Raw genomic sequence first — 6,000 nt, forward strand, 5'->3', positions numbered from 1 at the left:
TTCAGTAAGGAGGGGGCGTCGCAGAAGAACTGCTGGATCACGTTGCATTCACAGAAGCTGAATGTGAACGTCCCGGAAGAGTACATCGCACCGAAGAGTTCCCCGCTGAGCCAGGAGGCGGTCACCATCTTCCCACAGGCCCCTCCGTCCATGATGAGGTCGTAGCGCACGGGGTGGCAGATGGCGCCGTAGCGGTCATAGCACATTGTCGTGAGGAGGGACAGCTCTGAAACAGCAAAGAAAACCACTAAGAAGAGCTCGGCAACACAGCCCATGAGGGAGATTTCTCTACGGTCGGTCAGGAAGTTGAGGATGGATTTGGGGATGGTGACGGAGATGTAGCAGAGGTCGAGGATGGACAGGTTCCTAAGGAAGAAGTACATGGGATTGTGGAGGCGCCAGTCGAGGATGGTGATGGCGACGATGAGGAGATTCCCTGTCAGGGCCCCCAGGTAGACCAGGAGAAACAGCGCGGCCTGGGCCAGCTGCAGCTCCCGAATCTCCGAGAATCCCAGCAGGAGGAATCCCGTCACTGTGGAGACGTTGGCCATGTCTGATGGGATGGCTTTAAGCACCTTGTGGTAACAATCAATCAATCATATTTATCGAGAGCTTACTTCCTGCAGAACGTTATGCTAAGCCCTTGGGAAAGTGCACTATAAACGGCGTAACAGAGTTGGTAGACACATTTCCTGCCCACAGTGAGCTACCGTTCTGGAGCGGAGGACAGACATTTATAGTAATGAATGATTTATAGATATGAACATGAGTCCTGTTGGGCTGAGGGAGGGATGAATAAAGATAAGGATGAAAACACTCAGAGAGAAATTTCGGGACTTAAAGCTCATTATGAAAGGGGAACGTTTCTGCTAATTCTGCTGTGTGGCCTTGGACAAGTCACTTCACTTCTCTATGCCTCAGTAACCTCTTCTATAAAATGGGAATTAAGACTGTGACTCCCATGTCAGACAGAGACAATGTCCAACCCAATTTGTGTGTATCTACTTTGCTTCGTACAGTGCCTGGCACGTAGAAAGCGCTTAACAGATACCACAATTATTATGATCAATTCTGTTGTATCGCTCTCTTCCGAGCACTTAGTACAGTGCTCTACACGTAGTAAACCCTCAATAAATACCACCGATTGATTGTGAGATGGGTCACCATCGTGGAAGGAAACTCGTCCTGTCATTTCTGTCGATTCAGGAAAAATCCTTTCCCCAATCTAGATGTTCATTTTATTCTTCATTATCAGCAAAGACCAAGGCTACACAGATTCCCCTGTTTGCTCTGTTATATAAGCCCATCTTCCCTCTCCTTAAAAGCCTCCAGTGGTTACACAACTCTCTCCCAATCAAACACCAACTCACATCAGCTCTGTCCCTTCTACCTGATGGCTAATCTTGGACTACAACCCAGCCCAGACACTTTGCTCCTCTAGCGCCAACCTATTCGCTGAACCTCGATCTCATCCAACTCTCCACTGACTCCTTGTCTAAAACCTCCCTCTGGCCTGGAATTCCCTCCTGCTTCATAGCCAATAGGTGATCATTCTCCCCTGCTTCAAAACCTTATTAAAATCACACCTCCTCCCAGAAGGCTTCCCTGACTAACCTCTCACACAATCACTCTTTTTCTGCTCCTTTCCGGGTCGCCTACGAACTGAGGTCCATACCCCATAAGCACTTTGATACCAGCGCTAAGAACAGTACTTTGAACATAGTAAGCCCTTCACAAATACCATTATTATTATTATCATACTCACCCCAGCCCCATATCACTTATATGAGAAGGATGGCTTTCACGCGAAGCAGCGTGGCTTAGTGGACAGGGCACAGGCTTGGGAATGAGAGGATGTGGGTTCTATTCTCGCCTCCACTTCTGTCCGCTGTATGATCTTGGGCACGCCGCTTAACTTCAGTTACCTCATCTGTAAAATAGGGATTTCGATTGGGAGCCCCACGTCGGACGGCCTGCTTACCTTGTATCTACCCCAGCTCGTAGAATGGTGCTTGGCACATAGTAAGCGCTTAAGAAATACCATTATTATTAGTATATCCGTATTCTTATTCTCTACTGCTTCCCCTATCTGTAATTTACTTTAATGTCTGTCTTCTCCTATTAGTAAATCAATGGTATTTATTAAGCACTTATCATGTGCAGAGCACTGTTTTAAGCACTTGGAAGAGTTCGATACAACAAATTGGTAGACATATTTCCTGCCCGCAAGGAGGGTGAGACAGAGATTACTAGATTGTAAGGTATTTTTGATCAGGATGATGATGATGGTATTTGTTAAGAGCTTACTATGTGCCAAGCACTGTTCTAAGCACTGGGGGAGATACAAGGTACTCAGGCTTTCCCAAGTGGAGGTCACAGTCTTAATCCCCATTTTACTGATGAGACAACTGAGACACAGAGAAGTTAGTGACTTGCCCAAAGTCCCTAATTCTCAGGGATTTAGTACAGAGCTCTGAGAACAGTACGTGCTCAGTAACTATATCTATGAAGAAACAGATAAATATACATCTAGACTATAAATTGCCCCCTAGACTGCAAACTCGTTGTGAGCAAAGAGCATTTCCTTTAACTCTGTTATAGTGTACTCTCCCAAATGCTTCTTAGAGTGCTCTACTCACAGTATGGCTCAATAAATACGATTGATCCACAGATCTAAGCACTGATTGATCGATCGATACTCCTAATATTGCTACTATTCCTAATCTTCATATATTTGATTGATACGACAGGGCTCTAGCGTGGCTGACCGGGCTCCACCGTGGCTCAGTGGAAAGAGCCCGGGCTTTGGAGTAAGAGGTCATGGGTTCAAATCTCGCCTCCGCCAATTGTCAGCTGTGTGACTTTGGGCAACTCACTTAACTTCTCTGGGCCTCAGTTACCTCCTCTGTAAAATGGGGATTAAGACTGTGAGCCCTCTGTGGGACACCCCTATCACCTTGTAACCTCCCCAGAGCTTAGAACAGTGTTTTGCACAAAGTATGGGCTTAACAAATGCTATTATCATTACTACTACTACTGATGTTGGTATTCGTTAAGCACTTACTATGTGCCAAGCACTGTTCTAAATGCTGGGGTAGATACAGGTAATCAGGTTGTCCTACATGGGACTCATAGTTTTAATCCCCTTTTTACAGATGAGGTAACTGAGGCACAGAGAAGTTCAATTACATTACTAACCTTCATATGTCATATATCTTCAGGAAGGCAGGAATAGATAGTCAATCAGTCAATCAATGGTATTTGTGAGCACTTACTATGTGCAGGCCTCCTGACATGTTTTGCGAGAGTATAATACAATAAAATTAGCAGACGATTTCTCTGCCTTTGACACATGGAGCGATTCCTCCTCTCTTAGATTCCTCTTCTGATCTAGACTGGGAACTGGGTCACCTCGATTTATCTCGCATAAATCTGTGTGGGAACAGAAGAAATTTCCCATTTCTGCCCCTCACCTTTCCCCTGCTCCTCTCCGGAGTCACCAGGACTGTCCTGGGCTGGGGAGCATCGACCTCAGCTGAGAGAGAGGTTCACTCCATCTAGACTGTTCCAGATCTGATTGTTCATTCATTCATTATTCAACTGTATTTATTGAGGGCTGAATGGGTGCAAAGCAATGTATTAAGCACTTGGGAGAGTACAATATACCAATGAACAGACCCATTCCTTGCCCACAACGAGCTTACAGTTTAGATACAGTCTTGTGCCTACGACAGCACTTACCAACAGTTCTTGGGACATACTAAGCGCTTAGCAAGTAGCAAATTTATTTTTGTCTTGTCGGTCCTGGACGCTGGTGGAGGTGACAGGAAGGTCTGGGCGAGGCGTGGGGGCTGCCAGGATCCTCTCCCCCGTCTCGGCTCTCTGGCTGGCTATGCCATCCCCTCAGACGACGGCCGGGTTATTTCCTGGGGGATTCCCCATGGGAGGACGGGCCCGGGGCTCCACTGAGACGGCTGACTGTTCGGGAATCTCGGAAGGCCGGGATCGTGGTCTCCCTGTGTTCCCGGCCCCCACAACCTAAATTACTGCCTGGTTCCATGCGGTTCCCACTCTGGGACTCGTTCCTAGAACAACATCAACTGACTAATCATCATTCCCTTTCCGGGATTATTAAAAACCCAGGAGATTTGAACCTCATTTCATGCCAGGAGTTAGGATCATCTGAATACCTCAGCAGAAGCAGCATGACCTAATGGAAAGAGCCCGAGCCTGGGAGTCAGAGGACCTGGGTTCTAATTCCAGCTCCACCGCTGGTCTGCTGTGTGACCTTGGGCAAGTCGCTTCACTTCCTTGTGCCTCAGTTCCCTCCCCTGAAAAATGGGGATTCAATACCTGTTTTCCCTTTTACTGCGAGCCCCATGTGGTTCTGATTATTTCAGATCTACCCCAGTGCTTGATATAGTGCTTAGCACATAGTAAGCACTTACCAAATACCATTTAAAAATGGGGGGAGGGTAGAGGAGGGAAGCAGAGAATGGTTGGAGGAATGAAATCTAAGTGGGCAGTAGGGCAGCAGATGGGCACTCTATGATCACCCAGAACTTTACGGCAAACTCTGGTGGCAAGCATGACCATAATAATAGCGATAATAATAATAATCGCATTTATTAAGTGCTCAATACGTGCAAAGCACTGTTCTAAGCGCTGGGGAGGTTGCAAGATGATCAGGTTGTCCCACAGGGGGCTCATAGTCTTAAACCCCATTTTACAGATGAGGTAACTGAGGCACAGAGAAGTTAATTTTCTTGTCCAAAGTCACACAGCTGACAATTGGCAGAGCTGGGATTCAAACCCAGTGCTCTTTCCACTGAGCCACGCTGCCTCTCTAGACCAGATGACCAGAAGCCATTTAGGAAAGTTCTGGTACAGGCCCCATTTTAGGATGCAACTAGAGGTGGCCATTTTGGAAGTAGTAGCAATCAATCAGTCAATCAATCATGTTTATTAAGCACTTACTCTGTGCAGGGCAATGTACTAAGCATTTGGAGGACTACAATAGAACAGAGTTGGTAAATATGTTCCCTGTCCACAGCGAGCTTACAGTCTAGAGGGGGAGACAGACATTAATAATTAATTGAGAAGCGGCGTGGCTCAGTGGAAAGAGCTCGGGCTTGGGAGTCAGAGGTCATGGGTTCAAATCCCGGCTCTGCCAACTATCAGCTGTGTGACTTTGGACAAGTCACTTAACTTCTCTGTGCCTCAGTTACGTCATCTGTAAAATGGGGATGAAGACTGTGAGACCTCTGTGGGGCAACCTGATCACCTTGTACCCTCCGCAGCACTTAGAACAGCGCTTTTCACTTAATAAGCACTTAATAAATGCCATCATTAATACCATTAAATGAATGACAGCTATGGGCATAATTGGTGTGGGGCAGAGGGTGGAATGAATAAAGGCTGCAAATCCAACTGCAAGGACGACGCAGATGAGAGTTGGAGAAGAGGGCTTAATTAGCAAAGGTCTCTTGGAGGGGAAGTGTCTTCAGAATGGCTTTGAAGGTGGGGAGGGTCACTGTGTGTCGAACACGAAGAGGGATGGCGTTCCAGGCCAGAGGCAGGAAGTAGGCTAGGGGTCGAAGGGGACATGGATGAGATCGAGGTACAGTGAGTAGTCTGGCATTAGAGGAGCAGAGGGCGTGGGCTGTGTTTTAGAAGGAAAACAGGGACAAGATGATTTAGAGAGATTTGCTTGTAACCGTCCTAGCACTTAGTAAAGGTCCTGGAACATAGTAAATGCTTAACAATAATCATAATACTAATGATGGCATTTATTAAGTGCTTACTATGTGCAAAGCATGTTCTAAGCACTGCGGAGGTTACAAGGTGATCAGGTTGTCTCATGGGGGTCTTACAGTCTTAATCCCCATTTTACAGATGAGGTAACTGAGGCACAGAGAAGTTAAGTGATTTGCCCAAGGTCACACAGCTGAAAATTGGCAGAGCCGGGATTTGAACTCATGACCTCTGACTCCAGAGCCC

This window comes from Tachyglossus aculeatus, unplaced genomic scaffold, assembly GCF_015852505.1.
Source record: "Tachyglossus aculeatus isolate mTacAcu1 unplaced genomic scaffold, mTacAcu1.pri scaffold_200_arrow_ctg1, whole genome shotgun sequence".
NCBI lineage: Eukaryota > Metazoa > Chordata > Mammalia > Monotremata > Tachyglossidae > Tachyglossus > Tachyglossus aculeatus.